The sequence below is a fragment of the Artemia sp. Qi Xiang Cuo genome, chromosome 5 (genome assembly GCF_049724085.1).
Source record: "Artemia sp. Qi Xiang Cuo chromosome 5, ASM4972408v1, whole genome shotgun sequence".
NCBI lineage: Eukaryota > Metazoa > Arthropoda > Branchiopoda > Anostraca > Artemiidae > Artemia > Artemia sp. Qi Xiang Cuo.
The window spans coordinates 83,020,468-83,036,068 of record NC_142798.1 but is presented as its reverse complement, the minus strand read 5'-3'; the positions used below and the strand labels follow the sequence as shown (position 1 = coordinate 83,036,068).

Here is a 15,601-nt window from a genome sequence, read left to right as displayed (position 1 = left end):
GGACCACTAATAGATGGTACTTTATCAAATTTCAGCAATATGACTTCAAGACAGTTCAAAACTTAGACTTAGGACTTCCCAAGCCGGTCAGCGCATAAGGCGGTAACAATGCCTCTCCACGATGACCTCTCAAGCTCCTTCGGCCAAAGATCATCAAGGGATATTCTTGAGAGCGCTGCGTCTTTTTCTGGGCATCGCCAAAGGCACCGATGAACTCCTGGAGGAGTCCAACACCAAACATTATGAGGCAGACAATTACTGCCCATTCTAACCAAGTGTCCTCAATATCGCCACCGACTGCATATTACTTTATCAATAAAGAGTGGCTGTATAGTCTTCTCTCTAAAGAATGAATTTGTAATTTTGTCCGTCCAGTTGATTCCGAGAATCCGTCGAAGACAATTATTTTCAAAACTTCGGATTCTTTTCTCTAGCTGTTTTGCCAGCGCCCAGGTTTAAGAATCAGACATTAATACTGAAAGGTCATTACTATTGAAGAGCCTCAATTTCACCTTCAAAGTGAAAGTGATACTTCTCCAAACGTTTCTTAACTTTTCAAAGGCACTTCCTGCGCACACGATACGTGGGACAATTCCATGCCCGGGGCTTCCTTCGGTGCTCACTAGACTCCCAAGATATCTAAGCATCTCTACCTCTTCAATTTCCTTTGCTTTAACTGTCAGTGGCTCAGCAGGTATTTTACTATCATTGTTGCGCATGATTTTCGTCCTTTGCGTGCTTATTGCCAAATCTATTCGATCACCTACTTTCGAGAGCTCATTTATGTTGTACTGAAGCTCCTCTCTTAAGTAAGAAAGGAACGTTATAGCGTCTGAAAAGTCTGCATCAAATAAAATGCGATTTTCATTCAACTTGATGCCACCTATGAAGTTTTACGACCGCAGGATAAAATCAACGAGCATTGTAAACAGTACTGGGGACAGAATGCACCCCTGTCAAACACCTGAGTTACCTTTGAACCACTCAGTCAAGTCCTCATCATCAGTTTGAAAAGCACACATTTGTTCATCATATAACGCCATCATAATTCTGATAATTTTGTCAGGAAAGCCATAGTCGCGCAATACTTTCCTCAGTGAATTTCTATGGCCTGAGTCGAAAGCTTTCGAGAAACCGATGAAAGTCATTATGATTTCAGTCTGCCATTGATTTGATTCTTCAATAAGCATTCTAAGACTAAAGATCAAGTCAGCACATGACCTACTTGGTCGGTAGCCACGCTGTTCATCTCTGAGTATAGCGTCAACTTTTTTCTGGATGCGATTCAAAAGTACTTGGCAGAGGACTTTGCTTCCTGCAGTCTGAAGGGTGATACCTCGCCAATAAATATAATTTCGCTAATAAACGAATTTCAAAACTATTTGTAGCCAAAAATTTTTATACTATGGCTGAAAAAGATGGAATAAAGAATACTTGAATTTGCAGGTCCACTTTATTTTGGTGACTGTGTAGACTGTAGAGTGGATGAAACAAAATTCCGTATTAATATTGTACAGTAGATGAAACAATGGTCATGAACTTGCATAATTAACAAGAAAAAAATTTGTCATGCCAGTGAAGGACTAAACTGAACCAAAAACAAACAAAAATTTGCACTTCTCAGCCCATGTAAAATGCATTAAAACTTCTATTAAATAAAGCTACCTCAAATGAACTGGATTATATGTTTCCCTATATTTGTAACATTGTGCAAAAACATATTTTTACTGAAAACACAAAAGCCATACAAAAGTGTTATTTTATGAGGCAAAAGACTAATTTATAAGGCTCTCAATAGTACTTCAACAGCCATGATATCAATAACTTTTACTTTATGCCTACATTTAATGTATCTAAAAAAATACAGCAAAAAAAAATTGGAAGTGAAACTTCACTAACACCAAGGTTAATGCAAAGAAAAAGCATCATTGGATGTGAAACCAAGCATAAATTATACCTCAGCAAAGTGTAAATTTTGTGACTGGACCCTCGTGTAACTGAACCCTCGTGCAACTGAACCCCCTTTAACTGAACCCTCGTTCAACTCAACCCCCGTACAACTCAACCCATTTAACTAAACCCTCGTGTGACTGAGCCACCGTGCAACGCAACCACCCTGTAACTGAACCACCGTCAGGGTTTCCACCCTGGCCTGGAAGAATTTACTAAATCTGAGAGGAAAAATTTACTAAATCGCATCTGTTTTTACTAAATGCTCAAAAAAAATTTTGAGCACCATCACGCGCACCATAAAGCATCCATTTTTACTATAGGAGGATAATCAGTAGAATTTCCACGATCTTTTTTCCTTTTTTCTTCTTTATTTTTATCTTTTCCTCTTTTCTTTCGTTTTCATAGTATGATTGAAAATTCCGGAAACCTATAAGCTCGAAAATCTTTTTATTTTATTATTTGGATGTACTACTGGATAGGCTTCATATTCCAGATGCAGTGTATCCAAGACGTCAAACAATAGTCTGGAATGTTAGATTCTCGAAATCCTGCTGGTGAAGCCGGGCTATAAATTTATCAATGGTCTTCGGGTCATAAAATTCAGGTGTATTGAAAAATTAAAAAAACAATCAACGGACAAAAACAGCTACAACTCATATTCACGATATTACTCATATTCACTCATATTCAGGAGATGGAGTGCTTAGAATCTGAGGTGTGTTTGAAAGTGACGGCTTTTGAAATTTGTCTCCCAGTTTCTGTTTTAGGTTTGAAATCTAAATTCTTCAATTTTCCATTTTTAAGAGGAAATTTGCCCTAAAACACTAATTGGGCTGGTTTTTAAATAAGGGATAAACTGCTTACAAAGATTTCTAGCAAATTTTAAAGCAATTAATTTAGGATTTTTTTTGAACTGATTTTTTCTGGATTCTCTCTCGTTCATATTCAAGGGGATCAAAAACCAATACAATCCACGCCACTTCAAAACAGAAATAACGTAATTGGCTACCGGTTTAGTTTTAAAAATATGTACATTAAAAAGTGCACCTCAAATTGGACTAGGGCTGCCAAGAAAAAGAAAACTTATATAACATACGATAATTAGTGTCAATAGTCTTCAGGTCAGGCAAATCATACAAATTGAAAAGTAAGAAGAAAAATATATAGTCACAATTAAAAAAAAGTCGCACTTTAAAGGCTTTAATCGTCCTCGGCCTCATCCAAATTTAAAGTACCCACTAGTGTCGAATTCTGACTGAAGGGATCTACTTGTTTCCATTTCTCGATAGCCCGAGTCAAATTGATGGGGATCACCCAGTCATGTACTCCACTTGATGGCCTGAGAACAAGTTGCTTCGTTTTCATCAGGGACGAAACACTCGAGACATTTAGCCTATTCCGGTTTTTAGTTTTGATGACCAACAAAATCAAGAACTGTCTCTCTGCTCCAGCACTTGAATGGGGCAAGCTGCAGAGTCAGAGAGAACTTGGGCAAGTATGGAAAAAGTTCGTTTAAAAAGGTTTGTTTTAAAATGTCCCTTAAAAAGGGACAAAGCTAACTAACAAACATAGCAGCTGTTATGAGAGTCTGGGAAAATTTTCTGAAAACAAAATAAGCTGGCATACCAGTCCCCTAATTTTAAATAGTTTTCCTTTCAAAGGAAGTGTCAAGTAGAGGCTGAGAGAAAAGTAGAGCTTTTTAAGCGCTAGGGTTGACGCGAAATCGCAAAAATGAGAGCTATAGTAGCCATAATGTCTAAGGTAATCCAAATCAGATTTTGTAATGAATGGACCCTAATTTTTTCCCCTGAATTCATGGAAAATAACAAAAGTTTTGTTTACTACAAATCATGACTTTTTACTAGATTTCGGGAAATTTACTAGAACCTCTAAATTTACTAGATTTTTTTACTAGATCTAGTAAAATCCTACTGACGGTGGCAACCCTGACCACCGTGCAACTGAACCCTCGTGTAATTAAACCCTCGTGCAGCTCAACCACCGTTCTTACATTGGGTAAAATACAAGTTACAATCTTTACATGTTCAACCTTGTTGGATATGTTGGCTTCTTAAAGTCTTGATATAAATGACTGTCAAGGTGATTTATAAAAATGCTCTGTTTTGTTGTCACAAAAACAAAGAAAATCGGACGTCATATCAAACAGTTCATGGCAACGAACTGTAAGTAAGGAGCGACCCGGCTCAATGGTAACCGAAACTCTAAAAAACGGAATTTTGATACCAATAGATACATCAAAAGAATCAGATTTTAATGCTGATTTCAAATATATAAGTTTCATCAAGTTTAGTCTTACTTATCAAAAGTTACTTGCCTGAGAATATTTGGCTGATTTTAGAAAAAAGGGGGAAAGACCCCCTAAAAGTTATAGAGCCTCAATGAAAATCACACCATGATATTCAGCGTATAAGAGAACCCTACTGTAGAGGTTTCAAACACCTATCTCCAAAAATGTGGAATTTTGCATTTTTTGCCAGAAGAAAGATCACGGATGCGTGTTTATTTGTTGTTTTTTTCACCCAGGGGTGATCGTATCGACCCAGGGGCCCTAGAATATCGTGGGAGGGCTCATTGGAACGGAAATTAAAAGTTCTAGTGCCCTTTTTTAAGTGACCAAAAAAATCGAGAGCAACTAAAAGTTTTTCAACTAAAACTAAGGAGCAACATCAAAACTTAAAATGAACATAAAACATTACGTATATGATTGAGTTCATCCCCTAGTCAATATCTCGCTCTTTAAGCCAAAGATTTTTTAGTACTTTCATAAGAGCTATTTATTCTAATTAACGGCCTTTGTCATTAAGGGTCGTTTTTAAAGAATTGGAACAAAATTCGAACTTTAGCTTAAAGAGCAAGGTATTGACTAGGGTACGACCTCCCTAATATACGTATTAAAAATCTATAAATATAGAAGTTCGTTACGTAAGTTAATTCGTAAGTTACGCATATTTATTACTAATAAAAACGTTCGTAAACAAAAATTAAACAAGTTTCGAGAAAGGCATTTAATCAAATAAAAGTAAAATTAATATGCAAATTTTATTTTAATTATTCATGTACGGTGAGCCAAAATCAAAACCTGCATTAATTCAAAACGTTCAAAAATTAAAGAAAAAAGTTTTTTAACTGAAAGTAAGGAGCGACGTTAAAACTTAAAACGAACAGAAATTATTCCGTATATGAAAGGGGCTGTCCCCTCCTCCACGCCTCGCTCTTTACGCTAAAGTTTGACTTTCTCACAACTCTATTTTTTTAAACAACAAAAAAACTTTAGCATAAAGAGCGAGGCGTTGAGGAGGGGACAGTCCCTTTCATATACGGAATAATTTCTGTTCGTTTTAAGTTTTAAAGTCATTCCTTACTTTCAGTTAAAAAAAACTTGTTTTTTTTTATATTTAAAAATGCTCTGTTTTGTTGTCACAAAAACAAAGAAAATCAGACGTCATATCAAATAGTTCGTGGTAACGCACTGTAAGTAAGTAGCGACCCGGCTCAATAGTAACCGAAACTGTTAAAAACGGAATTTTGATACCAATAGATACATCAAAAGAATCAGATTTTAATGCTGATTTCAAATATATAAGTTTCATCAAGTCTAGTCTTACGCGCCTGGGAAAATTTGGCTGATTTTAGAAAAAAGGGGAAAGGACCCGCTAAAAGTTATAGAACTTAATGAAAATCACACCATCATATTCAGCGTATAAGAGAACCTTACTGTAGAGGTTTCAAGCACCTGTCTACAAAAATGTGGAATATTGCATTTTTTTTTTTTTTTGCCAAAAGAAACGATACGGATGCGTGTTTATTTTTTTTATTTTTTTCCCCAGGGGTGATCCTATCGACACAGTGGTCCTAGAATATCGTGGGAGGGCTCACTGGAACGGAAATTAGAAGTTCTAGTTCCCTTTTTAAGTGACCGAAAAAATGGAGGGCAACTAGGCCCCCCCCACGCTCATTTTTTTCCCAAAGTCACCCGATCAAAACTTTGAGATAGCCATTTTATTCAGCATGGTTGAAAATATGATAACTATGTCTTTTAGGATGACTTAATCCCCGAAGTCCCCGGGGGAGGGCTGAAAGTTATGAACTTTATCCAATGTTAACATATAGTATTGGTTATTGGGAAGTATACAGACGTTTTCAGGGGGGATTTTTTCTGGTAGGTGGGGGTGGGTGGGTCGGGGTTTATATGGGGGATCTTTCCTTGAAGGAAGTTTTCATGGGGGAAGAGACATTGCTATGAAGGGGGCGCCGGATTTCGAATCATTATTAAAGAAAAAGATCAGAAATTAAATAAAAAAACAAGTTTTTCAACTAAAATTAAGGAGCAACATCAAAACTTAAAACGAACAGAAAATATAATGTATGTGATTGGGTTCACCCCCTAGTCAATACATCACTCTTGAAGCCAAAGATTTTTTAGTACTTTCATAAGAACTATTTATTCTAATTATCGGAATTTGTGATTAAGGCGTCATTTTTAATGAATTGGAACAAAATTCGAACTTTAGCTTAAAGAGCAAGGTATTGACTAGGGGACGACCCCCCTAATATACGTATTAAAAATCTATGAGTATAGAAGTTTGTTACGTAAGTTAATTTGTAAGTTACGTATATTTATTACTAATAAAAATGTTCGTAAATCAAATTAAACAAGTTTCGAGAAAGCCATTTAACCAAATATAAGTAAAATTAATATGCAAATTTTGTTATAGTTATTCATGTACGGTGAGCCAAAATCAAAATCTCCATTAATTCAAAAACGTTCAAAAATTAAAAAAAAAAAACAGAGCATTTTTAAATTAAAAAAAACAAGTTTTTTTTAACTGAAAGTAAAGAACGACGTTAAAACTTAAAACGAACAGTAATTATTCCGTATATGAAAGGAGCTATTTTTTTTTAAACAACAAAAAAACTTTAGCGTAAAGAGCGAGGAGTTGAAGAAGGGACAGCCCCTTTCATATACGGAATAATTTCTGTTCGTTTTAAGTTTTAAAGTCGTTCCTTACTTTCAGTTAAAAAAACTTGTTTTTTTATTTAAAAATGCTCTGTTTTGTAGTCACAAAAACAAAGAGAATCGGACGTCATATCAAACAGTTCGTGGTAACCAACTGTAAGTAAGGAGCGACCCGGCTCAATAGTAACCGAAACTCTAAAAAATGGAATTTTGATACCAATAGATACATCAAAAGAATCAGATTTTAATGCTGATTTCAAATATATAAGTTTCATCAAGTTTAGTCTTACCCATCAAAAGTTACGCGCCAGAGAAAATTTGGCTGATTTTAGAAAAAAGGGAGAAAGACACCCTAAAAGTTATAGAACCTTAAAATGGTGATTTATAAAAATACTCTGTTTTGTTCTCACAAAAACAAAGAAAATCGCACGTCATAAACTTTTAAAGCCAGATTTATTTATCTTTTCTTATGTCTGTTAACGGGGGTTCCCTTCGCCCTGTCACTGTCTACGAGTCTAAGCGTTTAGCCCCCTCCTCCACTCACGGAAACCCCTCAACTGAAAATACCCCTCTCGCGGAAATTATGGTTTTCAAAATTTAAAATCTTATTTGAGTTGTGTTATTTTGTAGTTTAATTGAGAAGTGCTAAGGGAAGTGGAAAAGAGGACTTTATGTGTAATTCTTACCCCTCCCCCCCCTCCGTGCAAAAACTTTCTTCTCGTGGATAATCCTCCAGAAAACCCCCACGCAAAAAATATCCGTATGTTTCCCAATGACAAATACTATCTGTAAGCAACAGACAAATTACAGAACTTAAAAAGGAACTGAAACTTCTGCAATGGGTTATCTGATTGTTTTGTAGCTAGGGAGAGGGAGATACCTAAAAGGGTGCATTTTGATGCCAAAACATCTCAGCTCTCACTGAGCCTTCAGATAAATACAGAATTAGCTCTAAGGGAGAGACGACAGGAGGATGGAGGTAGAAATCGCTTAATAATCTACAGGCATTTCTAGGCTTTTTTTCATAAGCCGAAAGCGATTGGAGACTAACTAACCGCAAGGGGTATTTTTTTTTTTGGGGGGGGGGGGATATTTTCCACGGGTAGGTATTTTCTGGGGGGGGGGTATTTTCTACATACGGAATGTTTTACCACTTTGCTTATTTTGCTGTTTTCCTTTTGTGGTATTTTCTACGCTCGTAGTTGGTTATCGTTTGGGTTGAAAAATTTTTACCTGATCAGGTGGAGCCGACACAAAAGCTATTTTCCCTTTGTGTTTGGACACTCTTGTCTTGGTTTCATTTTTTTTTTTTTTTTAGATGAATCACATCTTTCCTGACGTTGCGTAATAAAAATCTGTGTTGAAAATATCGCAACTTTTAGAATTTAGATAACAAAAAAGTCGCTTTTTGTTGTGCTTTCTTTAAATTAATTAAAAATATTCTTTCGAAAAACAATTTTTCAGAGAAAAGTAAAGAGCCATATTAAACCAAAAAATAGCATAAATAAATTCCTATGATAATTCAAACCCAAATATGATCAGAAATTACAACCAAAAAAAATGAAACACAAAACGAACAGAAGTTAAAACAAACGATGGGGGTTTTGAGGAAAACACGGGGGTTTGGGGTAAAACAAAAAACATTGGGCTTTAGAGTTACATGCTGAACTCCCGTTCTAACAAACCTCCATTTAACTCAAGCCTCCTTTAACCCAACCCTAATTTAAATCAAATCCTGTTTCACTGAACCTAAATCAAGGCCTAAAAATAGGTTGGAACTAAGGCTAATTAAAAACCCGAAATCTATTTCTCGCTTCGTTTGCGGTTTCTAACTTGCATTACTAATCAGTGTAACCCCTAAACCCTCTAAATTGAATGAAACCTTCAGGATCGGGCCTATCACCAAAAGGTTGGTCTGATAAAGTGTTTATTCTGGTTTTATTGCAAACTATCTTAGACTTAGGTCTCCCTCCGTGTGCTACTCGGCGTAGAGAGTGACGTCTGCCTCCTCCATCCACTTCGGTCCATTGCAAGGGTTTGCGCTTCACTTGGTCTGATATTTTCCATCATTAGAAACTCGGATATGTTGTCGGACCATCGCTTCTCTGGTCGGCCGCGAGGTCGCTTCCAACCGGCTTTGACAAGGTCAAAGTCAAAGATCTTTTTTGCAGGTAAGTGCAGGGGCATTCGAAGTAGATGTCCAAACCACCGTAAGGTACGCTCGGCTGCTTGGGTAGAAAAACAGGACTGCTCGGTGAGATGCAGCAGCTTCTAGTTACTTACGAAGTCGACCCACCGTAGACCCTCTATCCTTCTCAGACTGTTCGACTGGAACCTATCGATAGCCATTAGGGTTGCGGCTGATGCTTGCCAAGCCTCAGCTCCATAAAGCATTACAGAACGAACGAGGGCGCTGAAAATTCGAAGTTTGGTTGAACGACTGATATTCAGTTTTCGCCAAAGGTGACGGCTCAACCTGCCCATGGCAGAAGACGCCTTGGATAGCCTTACTTACGGCTCGGGGAGAAGGGAGCCGTCTGAAGAAATCGTGGATCCCAGGTAGGTAAAATTTTGGACAACTTCTATGCTAGTTGTTGCATCCAGACTGACTGGAAAAATGACAGCAGGAGAAGTTGGGTCTATGGACTTAATTTTCGTTTTGTTCCAGTTTATCTGAAGTCCCAAAATTGCGGCCTCTTCTCGTAAGATTTGAAATGCTTCCATCAACTGATCCATGGAGTCCGCTAGGATGGCCAGGTCGTCAGCAAAATCAGCATCCGAGATGACGCGATCTCCAAACTTGAGACGTGAAGTCGTCATTGTCATAACGTTGTCTATGATGACATTGAAGAGCTCTGGGGCCACTGCACATCCTTGAGGCACCCCTGTCGTGATTCGGAAGAATGGGCTGCGTCAGCCATTGACTTGAACACAGCTCTCTGTGTCATGGTGTAAAGCTTTGAAGAGTCTGCAGTATTTCTCGGGGAGGCCAGTCGATGCTAAAATTTTCCAATGTACCTCTCGGCCCACTGAGTTGAACGCAGCACGGAAGTCAACGAAGGCAAAAAAAAGCCTTCTGGCGGAACTCCGTGACTTTTACTATTATATGCCTAATCGTGAAAATCTGCTCGATGGTGGTACGGTCCGACATAAAAGCAGCTTGTTCAGGTCGCCGAATCCCACGGATTATATTCCGACAACAATCCAGCAGGAACATTGAGAAACGTTTCCTAGAATTGACAGCAGTGTTGACATTGTTGACAATTGTTGGCAGTGTTGACAATTGACAGCATTCCACGGTAATTTGAACAGTTCTTTCTAGAACCTTTCCTTTTCCATAAGGGGAAGATGACACCTTTCCGCCAATCTTCAGGAATTATCTCAGTTTGCCAAATTGTGGAGAATAGAGCGTGGAGAAACAGGAGCATTATAGGACCAGCATATGTCAGCAGTTCAGAGCTTAACAGATACCAGCAGTTTTGTTATTCTTGAGCCTTTTAACTGCGTTTCCGATTTCTGAGGGGCTGAAAGGAACATCTGCTTCAGGCCTTTGACTATTAGATTGGCTGAAACTATTATTTGGAGAGACAGACGAGCTAGTATTATCTAAGAGCGAGCAAAAGTGGTCCTTCCACCTCTCAAGACAATTGCCCTCATCAGAGACAAGTGTCCCATGTAGGGATAGGACATGTCCCAATGTAGGAGTTTTATCTTCCGTAAGATCTCGGAGATGCTACTTACATCTTTCTTTTTTGCTGTTAATTCAATTTCATCAGCTTTCCTTGTAACAAACTGAGTTTGGTCCCGGTGAATGACACGGTTTCGCAGACCATTTAACCTCCGATAAGTGATCATGTCCCCAATGAGTCTTGCCCTCCGTCTTTGCTCTATAACCTCCAGCGTTTCATTTTTTAGCCAAGATTTCTTTGCAAAACCTCTCTTACCAAGCACCAATTGTGCTGCTTCGCTTGTTTGCGATTTAAAATACTTCCAGGCATCTTCACTGCTGCTAAGTGTGCCAAGGAGCTCGAAGCGATTTGATACCTCAATACTAAACTCCAAGCAAGTATTTGGCTCCTGGAGTTTCCCAATATCTGCAGTAGCTGGCCTTCTTTCTGATCATTGTGCTTGAAGGCGGAGATGGACTTCAGCACAAACGAGCCTGCGGTCTGCGTTCACAAGCTCAGCTGATCTGTAAGTTCTGCAGTTCTTCAGCGATGATGTCCAGCGTTTAGACATGATGACGTAGTCAATCATCTTCTTTGTGCAACTGTCAATACTATACCACATGTACTGGTGGACGGTTTTGCGTTGAAAGTAAGTGTGTGCGATGACTAGGTCATGGGATCGGCATAGTTCAAGTAGGCGAAGGCCATTGTTGTTAAGTGGGTCGGGAGAAACAGGGCAAATTGTGCCACGCCAAACACCCGTATCATCACGCACTGTTGCGTTAAAGTCACCAAGAAGTAGTTATATCGTGGGGAGAAACTGCCGTGAGACACCTGGTCAGAGCAGAGTAGAACTCTTCCTTGAAACTCTTCCATGATTGTGTTGTCAGAATCGTTGGTCGGGGCATAGCATACGACAATAGTCATTTTACCGTGTTTGTGTCCAAAGTGGGTCTTCATTAGTCTGTCTGATATGGCTTCATGCAAGAGTAATGCTTTTCTTGCGAGACTATTTAGCGCAAGGCCCACACCATTCCTTCTCGTGCTCCCTCCAGACCAGAGCAACGAGTGATAGTTGTCTATTTCCTCTTCTCCGCTTTCGATAAGACGGATTTCTGTGAGACCAGCAATCGCCACTTTATCCTCATGGAGCTCTACGGACAGTAGGTTCTTTGATGCGGATGCATTGAGAGTCAAAACATTCCAGGTGGCTATCTGAAGCCCCCTTTGGTCCAGAAGATTTAATCTGTCAGTCTTTCTGACGTGGTCAGCATGTCCGTTGAGGCGCAATGGTCGAGATCTTAAAAGGAAGTCCGGATCCGAGGCTTTTTTGTCACTTTTCGTAGCAATTTATTTCAGGTGGAGGGTTGCTAGCCCAACCGAACCAAGGCCTGGAATCTGATTAGCGCCAGGTTAAACCTAGATACTAAGATTCCTGGGGTGGGCTCGACCCACCAGAAGAGGTTGCGGCCACCCTGATCGGAGTGTTTAGTTAGGGGAAACCCCATATCCAGAGGCACATGGTCAGCAGACAGTCTGCATCATTCCATTGAAAAGTTCCTAGATGAACTTTTCAATTAGGACGTGGGTAAGGATGTGCCAAGGGGCAAATAAACGCATCAATTTTACAATTACAACCGGTTCCCAAAGCTCTTTCAGTTTGACTTTTGAAGTTATGTAAAGGCATTTTGTTGTGTCGGTGTCATTCTGATGTCTGAATTTGTTATAACTAAATCTCAACGTGGCGGAAATGTTCTAACCTTGAATGGACATGAGTACATTTTCCATAGAAACTAAGAATGACTCCATCTCATGGAGATGTCGAAAGTATGTTAAATACAAATTTTCAGCTACTATAACAACAAGAAATGAACAAATTGTGACGCAACCGCGTGACCACTTACATTCTGGTGATCCATTAAACATACAAAGGAATCAGGTTCTAGCAACGAGTATTTCTACTAGAAATGTCCTAGGTGTACACTTGAGAAATTTAAATGAAGATGTAATGTCCAGACTACCAAAAAGCTCAATTGAATCAACTATTCGCAGGGAGAGGCGGAACAAAACATTTGAGCAAAGAGAGCCACAGTCGTGCACTTTTTCTATTCCCCAAGAATAGAATAGAATTTATTGACACAAAAGCCCAAAGGGCCGTGGTCTATATTCTCCAAGAATATAGGGATTTAGTTTTCATTGACTCAATAGAAAATGATTACAAAATAATTTTGGTTCTGGGAAGCAACAATTTGGCGAAACTTCTTGAAAGATCGGAATTAACACACTGTGACGGAACCTTTAAATGCGTCCTACGTGCATTCTTATAACTTTACACTATACATGGAAAAGTAGGAGATGCTTGCCCCCCTTGTCTATATTTCCTTCTAACTAACAAGACAAAAGAAACCTACAAAAGGATGGTTGAATATTTTAGCTCCTCTAATCAATCCGAGCAAAATATTGCTGGACTTTGAGGCAGCAGCAATTAATACATTTAAGCAAGGGTTTCCAAGCTCTCAAATATCTGGATGCTTTTTCCATTTTAGCCAGAGTATACAAAGAAAAGTTTGTGCTATAGGTTTAAAAAATGAATATGAAATGGATGTCCACTTTAACATGCTTGTGAAAACTTTGTGTGCTATGGCATTCGTTCCAACTGATGACATAATAATCACATTTGAGTTGTTATGTGGGCAGTTTCAGAATCACGATGACTGCACAGAGCTACTGTCTTATTTTGACGAAACATACATAAAGGGAAGTCCAGATACATGGCCGTAGGATAGACCTAGATATAACCTGAGCTTTGGAATCATACAAACAATGCACTAGTTTGTGAACTAAAAACAACCAATCATATTAGTGAGTGTTTAATGTGAAAAGTTTCATATGAGTGAATAATATGACTAAATTCATACTAGTAAACGGAAAAGTAGTTTGTGGCATTAAGTCTTTGTGTGATTAATACAATAAACACAACTGAAAATATTATGTTCCTCTTTTATTATTAAGGAATGTATACAACTAGCATTACTGCTACTACTACCAACTTACTGCAGCTTCAGGTTGCTTAAGGCCAACACAGCCACACACGCTCCTTCTCCATCTCAATCTATTGATAGCTTCCCTTTTAAAACCCTCCTAAGAAGTTCTTATTTCCCTTCAATATTTCCCTATGACACCCGTCAACCCCATTGGCTGATAACCTGGTTTTTGTTTGGAATACTTGTCCATTATTCAGAATCAACTCCTAAGTTGATTCAATTTACACGTATACGGGTTGAAACAAGTGAGACGCTTGGGGGATAGATAGGACATATATAATTTGGGCAATATATTTGCATATTACGGGGGTTGGGGTTAAATTTAACTGCGGTGCATGCAAAATGTAACCTAACCAAAATACAAACTCTATATATTAAATATTTAATTAAAACATAACTAGAACGTAGTTTTTTCCTTGAGCCTAAGCTAATTGTCTCCGAATACAGACCGGTTATTGTCTGATCTTGCAGATCCAAATTCTTGGTGTTTTCTAAATAACTGACAAGAACCTCGTTTGGTCCTAGATGGTTGGCAAAACAAGGATCTTTGGCAATCCTTCAACCGCAACACGTTTTCTAGCCATCACATACTTTCTCTAATTATAGCCCTAGAAAGTGGGATTGAACCACATTTGTACAGCTCTAGAACAGCCCTAGAACTTTCAACTTTAAATCGAATTAGCTCCTTTAAAAGTTTCAAGAATATTTCTAGCTACTATAGAGCAGTGCTGCCTATGACATCGCTTATATGCCCTTTCAAAAAGCTGCATGCAAAACAATATTTTTGTTTAATTAAAACATCCTCACACCTTAAATTAACATCCGCACACCCATGCTACACGACAATGGGCTGTGCTTTGCTCTTTACTAGGTTGGGATAAAGTCTTTCTGCTTTGTACAGGCAGTGGCATAGTAAGCTAAAATAATATTTTTGGTCTTAGACAAGCAAAAAATAAACTTCAAAAATCTGAAATTGAAACAAAAATCTGAAATTGAAACAAAACTAAGTAGAAAAAATGTCACTGATAGATTTTAGAAAAAAGTGGCCTACATTAAATTTACACCGCAGGGACCTTTGCTCGAATATAGGGGCTTTGTGGCAGCCCTATTGGCATAAATATGTAAAGGTGAAACTACATTTATCTTTCTGTATTCTTCAATAGTTTTAGCAGCATTTCGTTCCTTGTTGAATGAACATCTCTCTGTGCACTGTTTGTTAACTAGCTACTGACATCATAACAGTAACTGTGACTTTTGAATACGGATAAATTTGATTTGGATAATTTAAGTAGCAGCAGTCTGGGATGTGGGATACGGTGTGAAAAATTAACAAGCTCCCACGTTCCACCGGGCCCCCCTCCTTTCAAAAGGGGGGTTTGGCGTTAGTACAGTTCAAGGGATATCCTCTTTGGCCAATTCGGACGGTTAGCATTACTAGCCAAGAAGAGTATATGCCGAAATTCATTGCATTTTGATATAGATCCCATGACTCTAAAAATGTGTTAAAACGAATCTTCTTTCGTATAATGACAATTATTCAGAAGCTTCGAAAAAAAAAAGAACAGCTAATGGCGTTAATCATGCTTTCCGTGAGAGCGAATCTTCTCCTGACATTTACCGTCAGTTTTTGAAAAAGAAAGATGCAAAATGCCTTGGAGCTGATCCAACGGTTATAGCTTCAACAGAAACGTCTCCAATCCGAAATCAGCTTATTTTAGCACAAGATGAAGTAACAAAGCTTACAGCTTGCCTAGTTACAGATATAGAGAATCTGTGGATGCCGTCAGAAGCGCAGAAGGCTCAGCGCAACTAGCCGCTACGAACTCTGAGTTGATTGTTTCGGAAATATATGATTTGATCACGCTGGAATACAGCGGAAAATTTGAGAAAATTGAAAAATTGTTTTCCACTCTGAAAAGCCAGATTGAGACATTAGAGCTTCAGATAGCTACTACGGA

General features: G+C 38.4%; 1 protein-coding gene across 1 annotated transcript in view; it reads right to left on the bottom strand.

The window, feature by feature from the left end:
- Window positions 1-15,601, bottom strand: part of beta-PheRS (phenylalanine--tRNA ligase beta subunit) — a 110,885-nt gene that overhangs the window by 77,058 nt on the left and 18,226 nt on the right. The gene's annotated exons all lie outside the window — the stretch shown is intronic.